The sequence below is a fragment of the Drosophila grimshawi genome, unplaced genomic scaffold (assembly GCF_018153295.1).
Source record: "Drosophila grimshawi isolate 15287-2541.00 unplaced genomic scaffold, ASM1815329v1 contig_848, whole genome shotgun sequence".
NCBI classification, from domain to species: Eukaryota; Metazoa; Arthropoda; class Insecta; order Diptera; family Drosophilidae; genus Drosophila; species Drosophila grimshawi.
Window position 1 is genome coordinate 18,478,039 of NW_025063692.1, and position 14,104 is coordinate 18,492,142.

General features: G+C 39.2%; 1 protein-coding gene across 2 annotated transcripts in view; it reads right to left on the reverse strand.

Annotated features, from left to right (window-relative positions):
• Positions 1-14,104, reverse strand: part of LOC6564669 — a 96,490-nt gene that overhangs the window by 59,856 nt on the left and 22,530 nt on the right. For both annotated transcript variants that reach the window (XM_001991530.3, XM_032738390.2), the window contains exon 2: positions 12,163-12,308. The gene's annotated coding sequence lies outside the window, so the exon portion shown is untranslated. The remainder of the gene's footprint in view (positions 1-12,162; positions 12,309-14,104) is intronic.

Sequence of the window (14,104 nt, forward strand, 5' to 3'; positions counted from 1 at the left end):
TTGATTGATGCTCAAGAAATGGCAGGAGCTGCACTGGCACAACACACCCACAAATGCTTAAACGTCGCTTATCGGGGGCATGGGGTGGCATGCAACAGCTGCCAAATGACAGTAGACAGTATTCCGAGAGCTCCTAAAACTCAGCGTCATCAGCATGAAGAGCGTTTTGTTTGTTTGCTAATAGCTTGTTAGCCATTTCAAAAACAATTTTCTAACAAAAACAACATCGACGACAACGACAACAGCAGCAGCGGCAACAGCAGCAGCAGCAGCACCAGCAGTAGCAGCAACAAGGAGTAGGGCTCTCGACAAGGACATGTGTCCTTTGCTAACTTATCGGGCACCCAGCCAGCAGCTCGATTCCTGCAGCAAAAGGGCCTGTGTGTGCTCTCCTCTCGACTTTCACTGAGCCGCTCTGCTCAGTCATAATTCAGACACGCAAAAAAACAAGCTGCAAAACCCCAAAAAAAAAAAGGCAAAAACCAAAAAAAAAAAAAACAAAAATGTTCGTACGCACACGATGTTACACAAACATATATACACATATATATATATATATATGTATATATTGACAGCTTTGCCATAAATTTCAGGTAACTGTGACAGCCCAGGACACACACACACACTACTCCACATCCACATCCACAGCTAGCTGCTGTTGTATTTGTTGCACAGCTTTTTGATGCTTGTTGTTGCCAAAAGTCGCACTCATTTTGCGTATCATTCATATGCCACGCGATGCCGGCAGAGACAACAAAACTGTCATACAAAACGATAAGTGATTACGATTATATATATATATATATATACATATCTGTACGCATTGGGTATTTGCATAGCATGTGTGTAGAAAACCGAAAATGAAAAGAAAGGCATGAATAACACAAAGTCACAAGTCAAGTGCACAAAGAATAGGAATAGTTTACTTAAGAGCACAACAAACACTGTGTGTAAGCAGCATACAATATTGACAATAATATTGCTTGATTGATATTAACAGCATATTATCGATCATATATAAACGGGTCAGGCAATACCTATTGAATTTGTCTATAAACAAACGAGAATAACTAGCAGGCATCCAAAAGTGCAACTTAGTGAAATTTACAGCGACTGTGCAATTAGAACTCTTGAAAATATGCCAAAGGAACTGGTAGAAACTCAACGATAGACAATAAACGAAGCCGCAGGCAGTGCTTCTGTAGTAGGTATAAATGATATGCGAGCTCTGCTCTAGCCGAGGGGGAAACTCGGCAAACCCTGTTTGGCTGTTGTGCTTTTTCCGGCAGCCGATGGCTGTTATTACTTTGTTTGCTTAACTTCAATTTTGCCAGATTGTTGCTAATATTTCATCAGAAAGGGTTGTCCAACCAAAAATTGGGGGCTCTAATACCCTTTTGGCTGTAATTTGACGCCCCTTTCCTTGATTCGGTTCGGTTGTTTTTTTTTTTTTTTTTTTTTTTTTTACAAGCTTTAAACAAGTTTGTCGCCACTTCAACCCTTGCGGACATCCGGTCGCCCCTCGAACCCCACGCCAGTTCATCCCATCCTGCAGCACACACATGTCGCCTCTGTTTTTGGGCAAATTAAAAGTCAGTTAACAACATTTCGTTTTGGTTTTACTTGCCATTTAAATAATTTCATATTTTATTCTAATTTCTTATTTCTCCTTCTTTTTTTTTGGGGGGGATTTTGTTATTGAAATGTTCAAAATCCTTGTTAAGAATTTACGAGCCACAAAAGCCGCAGACGTGACCCATGCAATTTGCATTCTGTTGAGTTAAGTGGAGAGACATGGAGATGAGATGAGAGGATAAATGGAATGCGTATGATGAGAGTGGGTCTGTTGCGGGCGTGGCCACGTTGTATCGTTGCTAGCCAGATTCTTCGTCAATAATATATAAGCATTGCGGCAGACAGCAACTTATTCATGGTGAGAGCGGGGTTGACTGCCTCTTAAAAGGTTTTACGTTTGTTTCTGGGTTTGTGGCTGTGTGCAGGTGTGTGTGTGTGTGCGTGGCTATATGCGCTTAAGAGCTCGCACACTATTTGTCTGAAACTGCTTTCTTCAGTTGCAATCAATTAAAAATCAATCAACTCAAATGTACTGAAAAACAATTTTTAATTGAAAGCAACCAAAGCACAGTCGAGTGCTCAACCGGCCAGGATAAGGTTGAGCAGAGCTCCAATCCCAACTGACCAGGTCAGCCGAAAGTGCTCGGAGAGTACGCAGGACTACACTTCAAATATAAATAAAGTAGCCGAAAGCAAAGTGCATGAATATTTTATGAAGATAAATAAGGATAAAAACTTCAAACGACCACGAAAAGTGGAAGTGGATCTGGACCAAAGGATGCAGCAGCAGCAGCAGCAGCAACAGCAGCAACAGCAACACTAACAGCAGCTTAACTCACACCCAGTCCAATATAACAAAAAGTAAATGATGAAAGGAATGGGAGCGTAAAGGCAGAGTTGATAAAACAGCTGGCTGTTCGCATGGCGTATGAGCAATGTGCTCTGTAAATGACATTTGCATTCAACCTTTGCTCTGCTCCTCGGTTTATCTGCTGAGCTGTGATCATAACTGGCGTCATAAATCAGAAACTTAAAGCCAATTTTCGCAAGGACACAGGGCAAATTTATATCTAAAGCTTTTAAGTGTATTTAATTAACATAAGACGAAGGAAAACAATTATAATCAAATATATTAGCTGAAAGTTGTGATCAGTGAAATTCACTTGATTTTGTCTATGCTAAACTAAATAATACATTTGACTTGTTTAACAAGTACATAGAATAATTGAACACATTTTTTTTTCATCATATTAGTAGCTTTCAATTTTAATAAATTATTATTTGTACGATAGAATCTTAAGTGGTTTTATATTGCCATCATTAACCAATTACAAATCTTGTATTGATTATCATTGAATTAAATTGACTATAATGAATATTTTGAATTTTGCTTAAGGCGCCGAGAGCGCATTAGGGCACATCGCATAGATGATAATAATATATATTTATAGATAGCACTAGCTGACCAGCAAAAGAAAAATAAAAAATAAAAAAAACTATCTGACCGCTAATGTTGTTTGCGGCGCATAAGTTTTTTAATGAACTTTGCATTCTACGAGACGAGACGACAAAGGGGGCGGCAACTGACCAAGTCATAAGCAAACTGGGTTCGAAAAGCGAAACTCATTTCAAAGCTATTAGCCGGAAACTGCAAAAACACCAAAAGCAACAGCAACAGCAACAGCGACAGCGACAACAATGAGAGCAGCCAGTCTGTGGGATTGTATCGCATCGTTGACTGCAAAACTGTGCTGCAAACTACTTAGTTCAATTCAGGCCTTGTCACAATTTCTTTCTGCCGAGGCGTTCGTGCGAACAGACGCCAACAAACGTCCACCACACGCACCGTCCATGCAGCTTGCCACAAGCTACCACTGGACAGGATCATAGCCGTACTTTGGATCCTTCAAGCTATGCCACAGCCTTATAGTTGACCAGCCAGGATGGTGGTTTTCGAAGCTGACGCACAACCGAAACGAAACAAACCAGTGTTTGGTTGAGGAGGGGGGAGATGCAAGGCGAAGCACTCAATGTAATGAAGGTCATTAGAAATGTACTTGGGGGCATGACACACGCACACAACTCATTTGCACTTGGGCCAAGAAGTTGCACGGGGGACGCCATCAAAAAGTGCGTAAAACACAAAGCAAAAGTTTGCTTTCTCAGCCTGCCTCTGTGGCGTCTCTCATTGTTGGCAGCTTTGGGTCATTAGGTGACGCTTGTCCATGGGCACAAACGTAATTAGTCGACGAAGATGACGATGACGATGTCGATGTCGATGTCGATGGAGACGGCATCAAAACATGTAAAGTAGGTTGAATGCCGCTCGACTGACCCAACGAGGCATGCCCCCAATGAATGTGTCCCCATTGGATCTGAGCACAGACTAGAAGTCCGATGAGAGTTGAGACTTGGGCAAAAACTTGGTAATTAGGATGTTTGTGCTGACAGAAAGACAGACCCGCAGATAGACACACTGACAGACGCACAGATAGACGGACAGAGGGCAGAAGAAGAGCAGCATAATGTGACGCGACGCGCAACGCAATAGAAAGTGAAAAGGCTGAAACGGCTGTTGAACGGGTTTGTTTTTGTTTTTTGTTTTTGTTTTTGTTTTTTTGTTTTTTTTTTTTTGTTGGTTCTTTTTTCTTTTTCCCATTTTTGGCAGCCAGCTAGAAGAAAAAAAGATGCGGGTGAAGATGAAACTACACTCAGCAAATTAAGCGAATATTTAGAACATCGCCACATTTCTTATGTGTGCACAGAGATACTAATAATTGCACCGCTCTTCAAATAAAAAAATATCAACGATTTTGATACAATAAGACATTTTCCGAAGCTTATAAATGTATTAATTTGCTTATTGCTGTGAAGACGTCTTTTTATCATTGCAATATGTTTTTTGCTGACTCCAGCAGGTCAAGAATTTATAAAATTTCATTTTGAAAACGATGTCTCGTCTGCGATTCGAGTGCGAAAGCGCGATTCACTTACAACTCTAGGGAGGAGGAGGCCGGCGGGGCCGATTTCATTTTCAACTGAACTTTCCAATGACTTTTTTTGTGAATTTCAGATGGAATGCTTTATTAGAAACAAGGGATAATACAAGGTATTCAAAGTCACAAGGTATTTATAAGACAAAATTCTCTGAAATTTATAAATTTGTTTTTTTTTTGTTTTTTAATTTAATTAGAATATGCATAAATTGTAATTTTTATTTTTACTTTTTTCATTCACTGATATTCATTAATAGTAATAATATTATTTTCTATTAATAATAATAATATTATTTTCTAAATGTAAGTGTGATTCTTTTCTGTGTGTGTAAATCAGACGAGCCAAGAACGAACGAGGCTAAAGCTGCGGCACGGATTGTGGAGGAGACGCGCATTTGCAAAATTAAGTTGACATCTTAAGTTTAACTTTTTTAATTAGATTTTATCATTATAATCAAGTCACAGTGGCAGTTGCTGTCACTGATCTGAGGCGACAACCAACACTGCCAATTGGCAAGTGGCAAGTGGCAGTGCTCTCTGTATCTCTCTGTCCTTGCCCTTGTCCTTACCATTCGCCATGCGCTCTTTGTCCCTCTCCCTTGCCCATTGATGCTTGGCCTTTAACCGAGTGCCTTGCTATTTATTTGCATCTTCAATGTCGAGTTTTGGCATTTTGCTGCTCTGTAAAGTAGGCAAGCATTTTGCTGCCGTTTTATGTGGCAACTGTATTGAGCGGCAACATTATGGGCAATCAGATGAAGTTGTGAGCTCTCTCTTACTTTCACATTGCAACAATGTGGCTTGAAGCGCATTTCTGCCCTGCAACTGCTGCTGTTGCTGCTGTTGCACACTTGCAACTGTAAATCGCATCGAATTCATTGCAACAGACTCTTGCACACAAAACCCACTCACAACTGCCGTCGGCGGCATAAGAAAAGTGTTAACAATAAAAGTGAGGTTTCCCAACACGATTGCAACCGTGCCGCATGAATGGGCCAAATGCGTGGCAAGTGTTGCAACTGGCAACGAGAGAAAGGACAGTTATTTCTCGGGCAGCCGAACATAAAATACACTTGCGCATATGCAACATCAGATTCAAATGTTCGTTGTATTGCCTCCAAATGAGCCAAGTTATTTATGAAATAGTACAAAATAATAATGATCTATTTGCAGAATCTGAAAACACATTTGAGAATTGTATCGAAAATATTCACAAATATTCACACAAAAATGTAGTTCAACAAGTACTCCACGAATTGTCCATGAATTATTTCTATGGCATTGTAGTCTGATCTTGTCAGTCCACCTGCCACGAATATCTTACTTAATATAAATGTTTTTCGTCGTCTTTGGTTTCATTGATACGTTACAAGTTTTGCCAACAAATTGGAATACCCACTGCAGGGGTTTAAAAATATGAAAAGTACTCGACTCGCTTATGCTTCATACTCATACTTATACATATATGTATATATATCTTTATACTCACATACTCATGCTTGCACTTGTGCTCTTACTCGTAAGTAAGCTGCAATGTTGAAGCATAAGCACACCCATAAACACACACACATCCACACAAATACACCCCATCTTGATATGTAGGTGTGTCGAGGAAATGCGCTTAAGTGGCATCAGCGTCAAGTCTCCGCTTCGAGTTGCAGTTCGGGTTGGGTTTGTGTTTGGGTTTTTGGTTTTGATTTATTTCACTTCCATTGCACATTTAAAGTGAAATTACGAACCGATGAGCATTTTTAATGTCAATTTGATGATTTGCCATGAAATCAGTGTACTCTGTGTGTGTGTGTGTGTGTGTGTGTGTGTGTGTGTGTGTGTGTGTGTGTGTGTGTGTGCGGGCAACTTTATGTGGCATCGACCACTAAGCAAATAATAACACATGAATAATGAACTAGTTCAAACGAAAGACCAATCAAATGAACCGAATGAACGAATATTAAATTCAGCTTGTCCAGTTGCCAGTTACGGTTTTTGGGCAACACCACACAATGCACACACAGAGGGAGCGACAGACAAGACACATTGATTATTTAAACGTTTGCGGTGCCATTGTTGTGTTCGTTGTCTATCCACAGAACGAGACAGACATATAGATAGACAGACAGAAAGAGAAAGAGTGGAGAGAGAGAGAGAGAGAGAGAGAGAGAGAGAGAGAGAGAGAGAGAGAGACAGCCGCAACGACAGCCACAGGAATAGAAACATGAGCAACAGCCCCACGTGCATTTGTTTGCTTCACACAGTGTGGCATTTATTGTTTACCATTTGTATTTAGAGTTTTATGGCATTGGGGCATGAATAAATATTGATTCGATGTGGGCGACGCTCTTCAATACACATACAATCAAATAATGCGACTAACTGTTACACAAGCTGCAGGTGCAACTTTCCTGTTTAATGCGATCAATTTAAGTCAAGTGGCTCAAGGTAAATGTAAGTACATTAAAAATCAGCTGGACACACAAGTAATGTATGTATATTGATGTTATAAATGTTGTATAACATTTTAAGCGTCCAACTTAATTGGTACTTATTTTGCAAGCACTGAGATCTAATACTTGCAAAGTTGGGCCAAAAACTTGAACCATTGCGAAAAGCTACTCTGTTTTGAATAATATTGTTGAAAAATAGCGAACACTAGTTGCAATATCAGTTTTTAACAACTGCTTCTTAAGTAGGTTTTTTTTCCACAAATTGTACTCTGCTTGACACTACTCAGCTATTCGAGCAGTCAATGCGATTGCAGCAACAACAGCAAAACAGTACAAATCACAACTACAAAAGAAAAAAGACAACTGGAACTGGAACTGGAAGCTACAAAAATGCAGGTTGAAGATATAGTACTTGTTGGGGAATATTGTATGCTCAAGCAGCAGTGCAACAACGCCCAGTCCTCCTTGTGTGCTTGTGAGCGCATTAAGGAAGCCCCAGGCAAGAATCGAGAGTCATGATTGGAGGCCGAGGCAACTCGAGACGACTCGAGTCGAGGCTTCAACTAAGGTAGCAACAGCGAATGACTGAATAACTGATACGTACCATCATGTGGCACAAAGGGACAACTGAATGCGGCGCCACAAAGCAACAGTCATAAGGCATAAGTTAAAGGTGTGCCAGTGAATTGGTTCTCATATTCAACGCTAGACATTTACTCAAATAACTTGATATGCTTCACTTTGTCGAACTACAAACTTATTTTATTGGCTTATATAAAGGTTATCTAACTGTTAACAATATATTTCTTCAATATCTAAGTTTGTAGGAAAGAAGTTTCTCTATTATAATGGTTTTAATTGCATTCAACAATACACCAATTAAGACTTTTGTTGTTAATCGGGCCACTTGTAGGATTACAGTTGCGAATACAAGAATATAACCCATTCTGACAAAAACAAAACCATAATATATATATATATATTTATATATGTATTTGAATAGTATGTAGGGCAAGTTTTCATTCCGCTTAAGAGGTTTTGAACTTTAAGTTGTAAATTTGTTCGCCGCCGCCGCCAGTTGCAGTCCACAAAGAGCAAAAATTATGCACGAAACAAACAGAAAGAATAAAAAATAAAAGAGAATGGAAAAGAAGGGAAAGAAAATATATTTTTTGGCTGCCTTTGGCTCCTTAGTTTGCTGTCGAATTCATACTGGACGCAAATTTATGACTGTCAAAAAGTTCAGCTGCAAAGTGTTAAGACAGAGACGGATGCGCCAAAGAGGCCGCGGAAAGGACCTGCCCGCCATGTTTGACTTGAACACTTTACACTTGAAAAAAAAAAAACGCAGTGAAAAAGAAACAAGTAAAATTGCTATAGTCGAGAGAACTCGACTATCAGATACCCCAGATAGAAGTGCTCTCATTGGTTATGGCCGGCACAGGTACTGATGGCTACAAAACAAAAAACTAATGCTGCACATGCTTTGATTCACAAGCGAGATTTACCGATCAAAATAAAATAAACTTGATTTGCGTGTGGCATACAGACGGACAATTGGTCGGACATGGTCAGATCGACTCGGTTGCTAATGCTGATCACGCAGTTATATATATATATATATATATAATTCGTGGACTCTCGCTGGTGATGCTTCGTTCTGCCTGCAACACCTTTATTATATCCACTTTAAATAGGTTCAGGGTACAAAAACGGAACGGGTCAAGAGAAGGAATAAAAATAATAATATTTCTTTAAAGTTTTCTTCTTTTTTTTTTTTTTGTTCGAAGGCTTACGATGTCCTTTTGAAATAGTTATCGCAAGTGCCCACCAAGCCAAGGGCGTATGGAGATTACACAAATGTTACGTAAACTGCAAATCCATTTGTCAAATGATTGTTAATCGCTGAGATTTAAACCACATTGTTATATACGATACGCAAACGTTTTTTGCAGCACTCTCCGCTGAGTTCAGCGGTTGTCAATTTGCTGCTATGTCTGGCTAACAGCAACAGCAACAGCAGCAGCAACAACAACAATAACGCATTGAAATCAAAGCCACAAACCTATCAAGACATTTTTAATGACGCCCCAAGGCAAGTAGGAGGCGCCCCCAGACCAGCAACTGAGCACGCCCGCTGTGCCTCCGCGTGTCTGCGGTTAAAGGTCCCCAGACAGCAGGCAGCTACCACACTCCCCCCTAAGTACACCCATCCATTCTGTCTGATATTTACAAGTGTATATATACACAGACACACACACAGACACACACACAGACACACATTTCAAATGAAACAAATGCAAATTGTTGTCATTCAACAGAGCGACGGTGTCGTCAACGATGAGGACACAAACATGGCTGACAGAGCCGATTGGTTTGTAGCAGCTAGATGGCACTTGAGTGTCCTGTGCCCCGTGTTGCGGCCCGCCTCGTGAATGTTCATTAATCCGCTGCCAGTGCAGACAACAGATATTTGCGGTGTTTTGGTGTTTGTGTGTGTATTTGTATGTATGTTTATTAATGCGGCTGGCAAAAGTAGCTTTTAATTAGCATGTTGGGCTGCCAGCCGCAACACAGCTCGTTTGTTGCAAGTTGTTTTAGGGATTTTTGAATGGCTTTTTGGTTGACTGGCAAACACAACGCAAGGTGCACAGCACAGGTGTGCGATAGGGAAACAGTCGAAGAAGAAGAACACAAAAGAGGTACAGAAACAGCAACAGCAACAGCAACAGAACATTGTAGTTTTAGCCGACAAAATAGTTTAGGGGATTGGCGAAAGGGTAAACGTGGCACATCTGATGAGCTATGCGGGCTTAAATGGAGCTTAGGCTTAGTGTCGTTGTGGCTTGGGACTGTGCCAGTCAAGGGTGAAGCCACCAAGGGGAATCTTATTGGCACATGCGTCTAATTAGATATCAATAGCTTATGGACTCGTTTCTTTCTTTGTGGTTTGTGAAAATGTTGAAATTCAGTTTCAAGTTGAGCTCTGTCAGAGGTATGAAAAGTTGTATCGAAAAACGCATTAATTAAATTAAATTATATCAAGTATGTATACTGTGGTCGAGAGAGGTCTGTCAACTGTCAACAGATACCCGATTAAGACACACCGGTTACAGTTATATTCACAAATTTCTCTTTAAAATTGCGGCTTTTGTTACCATTAGAAATCTATTTGTATCGATATTCGCGAAACGGAGGAGTTATCGAGTTATCGAATGCAAATAATCAGGTATACGCGGCAGAGGTTTGAATACAAATTCCTAAATGGATTGCAATAAATAATGAATATTTTAATCAACAAAATAAGTATAGCCGCACAAACAATTGAATTATTATTCAAGTGGGCTTCTTCTTGGCTGATCTTTGTGCCTAATTTTACTTAATATAATACATATGATTACGAAAAATAACAATGATTGTTTTGTGATCTTCATTTAGTCGTTAAGAAAAGTAAAGATACAAATCCGATTATGATAACGAGTATGTGTCGAAACAGTTAGCTTATCTTATCTTATAAAAGTAAACCAAGGCGAACCAATAAAATCATTTTTGAGCTAAAAATAAATATATATATATATATTTTGACATAATCTGTGTTTGCAAATATATGAAATTAAATAAGTTATTTTTATTTTCTGTGATTTGTTTATGATTAAATAATTCAACTGCTAGTTGCTGCGATAGCAAGTATTCCATCTAAAGAGTGTGTTTTGTGTAAATTTTGTTTCCTTCTCATGTTTTGGGACTTGGCTCAAGACTTGCTTGGTTCGTGAGAGTGGAGTACACGTATCACTTATCCGTAAGCACTTAATTGCCAATTAGTTGACTGCTGCGTGCCACTACATCGGCCACATCAAATTGCAGTCACGCACATTGAAACCAACTGAAACGGAACATTTACATACGTTTAAGTTTTATGGGCTTGGGATCAAGATTCAAAATTGTCGTTTCCAACTCAACACACTAACTGATGGTCGTCAAATACGCAATTCAAAAATTTGATTGACGACAAGGTTGTTCTTTTCCTAAAACAAACTAAACGTTTCTATTGTATTGTATTGTATTGTTTTGTTTTGTTAGCATAGTCGTATAATCACGAGCCCGCTTCAGCACTTGACATCTACTCGTGATGCTTACAAAAAATATTAAAAGAGTTATTTCATTGTCTGTGTAATGGCAATCAACGAACAACTAAATGGAATGCGGATTTATTGTATTTATTATAAATATTAAATTACTATATTATTGCTATACAGCAGCAAAATGGGCGATAAGTTAAGGGAGCTAAATGATGGTTCTAAATGAAATGTTATTTGATGATTGATTCTGTTTAGAACCACACTAATTTTCTGCAGTGGCCAGTACACATTGGCATGGCATGACTGACAAATGCAGTACTACAGGAAAATTCAAGCGTTGCTGTGGAGCGGAGCTGAGCGGAGCGTGGCGTGCCGTGGCGTGTTTGTGAGAAGGAGAGGTGTTCGCATCAAGTGAATTTCTCAGTGAGCGCTAATTAGACGGCACGCAGGCGCATGACAAAAAATATGAAATAAAACAACAGCAATCCCCACACTCTTGGAGTGGGTTGGATGGCAGTTAAAGGGGGTTGGCACTGTTGTATTTGCTGTCGCATTTATTGTTGTTGTTGCTGTTGTTGTTGTTATGATTATTAGGCATAAAGTGCTTGAAGCTGCTGTTACTGCCTCAGGCCCGGGCCTAAGTAACACGATTTTTCTTCATTATTATTTCTTGGCACGCGATCTGACAAGTTAGACGACTTGCTGCTGCCGTTGCTGCAGTTGTTCTTGTTGTTATTATTGTTCGTTGTTGCTGTTGGACTTTGAGCTAGTCAAGCAAGCTGTCGCCATCGCCATTGCCAGCGCCATTGCCTTGCCTTGGCTGTCGAGTTCTGCGATTTACATGAAGTGTTGGCGAAGGCAACAATTTTTGCGACGCCATCCACCCTCCACCCACAGCCCCTCCCTCCCCCTCACCCACCTAGCTGTCAACACATTTTACAAAAGCAGCCCAGACATCCTATCTCATTGGCGAATATATACAATTGTAATAGATGTATCTATATAATGTATAAATATGTATGCGTAAAATTCTCAACATTTATAAAGAAATTACATTTTACGACTTACTCGCAATTAGACACGTCTGCAACTTGTTGAATTGCTGTTTGCTGTTGCTATTGTTACACTGTTACATATGTGTGTGTGTGGGTGTGCGTGTGTGTGCGGGTGTGTGCAACGACTCCATAAAGATTGCCGAGAGTTTTCCAAACGATCTGTAAAACAAAAGCCAAGCAATATTTTATACATACATCAATAAGTCATTTTCAAAATAGATATATACACATACATCTAATAAAATCTAATTATAGGCATAAACAGCCTGCAATGAAAGATGTTTATCATGCAGTTCTAACTAACCCAAGTAATTGAGCAGCAATCCCAGTGAAACTCAAATTAAATTTGTAGAATATATGTATATAAATTGACTAGTCACTTCAGAGCTTAAGCTTCAATTTTGTTTCTTGTTTTGGGAGTTCGTAAAAAAAAAAAAAAATCCACAACGGATACTAATCTCTTTAGTTATTTTCCACAAGGTTTTTTAGTTATTGTTTTTTTTTTTTCACTTAACGATGACGAAGACCTTATCGTTCAACTAGCCACGTAAATTCTTAAAAGTAAACAAACTAAATATGAAGTACTTAAGATAAGATATCCTAACACTTTTATTAAATGATGATACATATGTATATATATATACATACAGCTTAGCCGGAAATCTTGCTTTCAATCTATTACATTTTCAAGAGATTTCAATGATAACTATATTTTAAACAATGAGGGATAAATATCAGTGATACTAATGGAAAACAATATATAGATACGGATTCAAATAAATAATAAAAAAAAACGTTGGTAATTGAAGAAAGCATAAACGTCAACAATTCTATCAACAGGTTGCAAGTACTGTTTGCTTTACTGCTTGCTACCGTGCTACAAATCGCAGATAAACAGTCTTATTTATTTGTAAAATGTAAAGCTATTCTAATTCCCTCAAATCTTATCTGGCCAGCAAAATACATAAATCGGTTGAAAATATCTCTCTCTCTCTCTCTCTCTCTCTCTCTCTCTCTCTCTCTGTCTCTCTCTTTCTCTCTCTCTCTCTACCGCCCTCTCCTTCTCTCCTTCCGTCAAGGCTGTCACGCAAAATATGGATGCAGGTTGGCTAATTGCAAAACAAAATTTGATAAAATGGTAAAAAAAAAAAAGAAAAAAAAAGAAAAAAAAAGAAAAAAAAAGAAAAAAAAAGAAAAAAAAAGAAAAACAAAACATAAATTAAATGGAATATTATGCACATAAATAACGAAACCGGGCAACTGCGAGGAGGTTGGTTTGCAAGGTGGCAAGAAAAGCTGCTGGTTTTGCCGGCGGGAGCACATTACATTTTCTGCTCCAGATACGCTTTTCACAATTTTAACACACACACGTGCAATGAGCAGATGCAGACTTCTGATTTTACTTTTGCGAACGCGGCGTATGCGCAATGTTTGCGAGCAGAGCGTGCGCACAGAAAGTAAACAGCGCCAACAAACAGACAAACAGACAAACCAACAAACCAACAAACCAACAAGCAAACAACACACACACACGCACATGTCTGCAAGTTTGCCCAGTCAGTCAGTCAGTCAGTCAGTCAATCAGTCAGTCACTCAGTCACTCAGTCAGTCTGTCAGTCTGTGAGTCTGGCAACCACTGAGCCATGGGGCGTTTGTAAGTGTATGAAAAGTGAAAATTGCATTTGTTTTAAATGCAACTGAAAATTGCGTTGAATATGTGTGGCAAGGTTGACGGGCAGATAGCGTTAACATACAACGGCAATGAGGTGAAAGAAGGGCACAGAAATGAGCTGCAACGATTTGCCAGCCAGCCATTCGTTTGCCAATCAGCCCAAAAAAAAAGAAAAAAAAATCACACTAGGCCAAGGGAAAATCAGAAAAAGCTCAGACAATGCATTTTCCTTTCACTTGTGCAACGGTTTTTTTTTTATTGTGCTTTTTTTCATGTTCGAAAT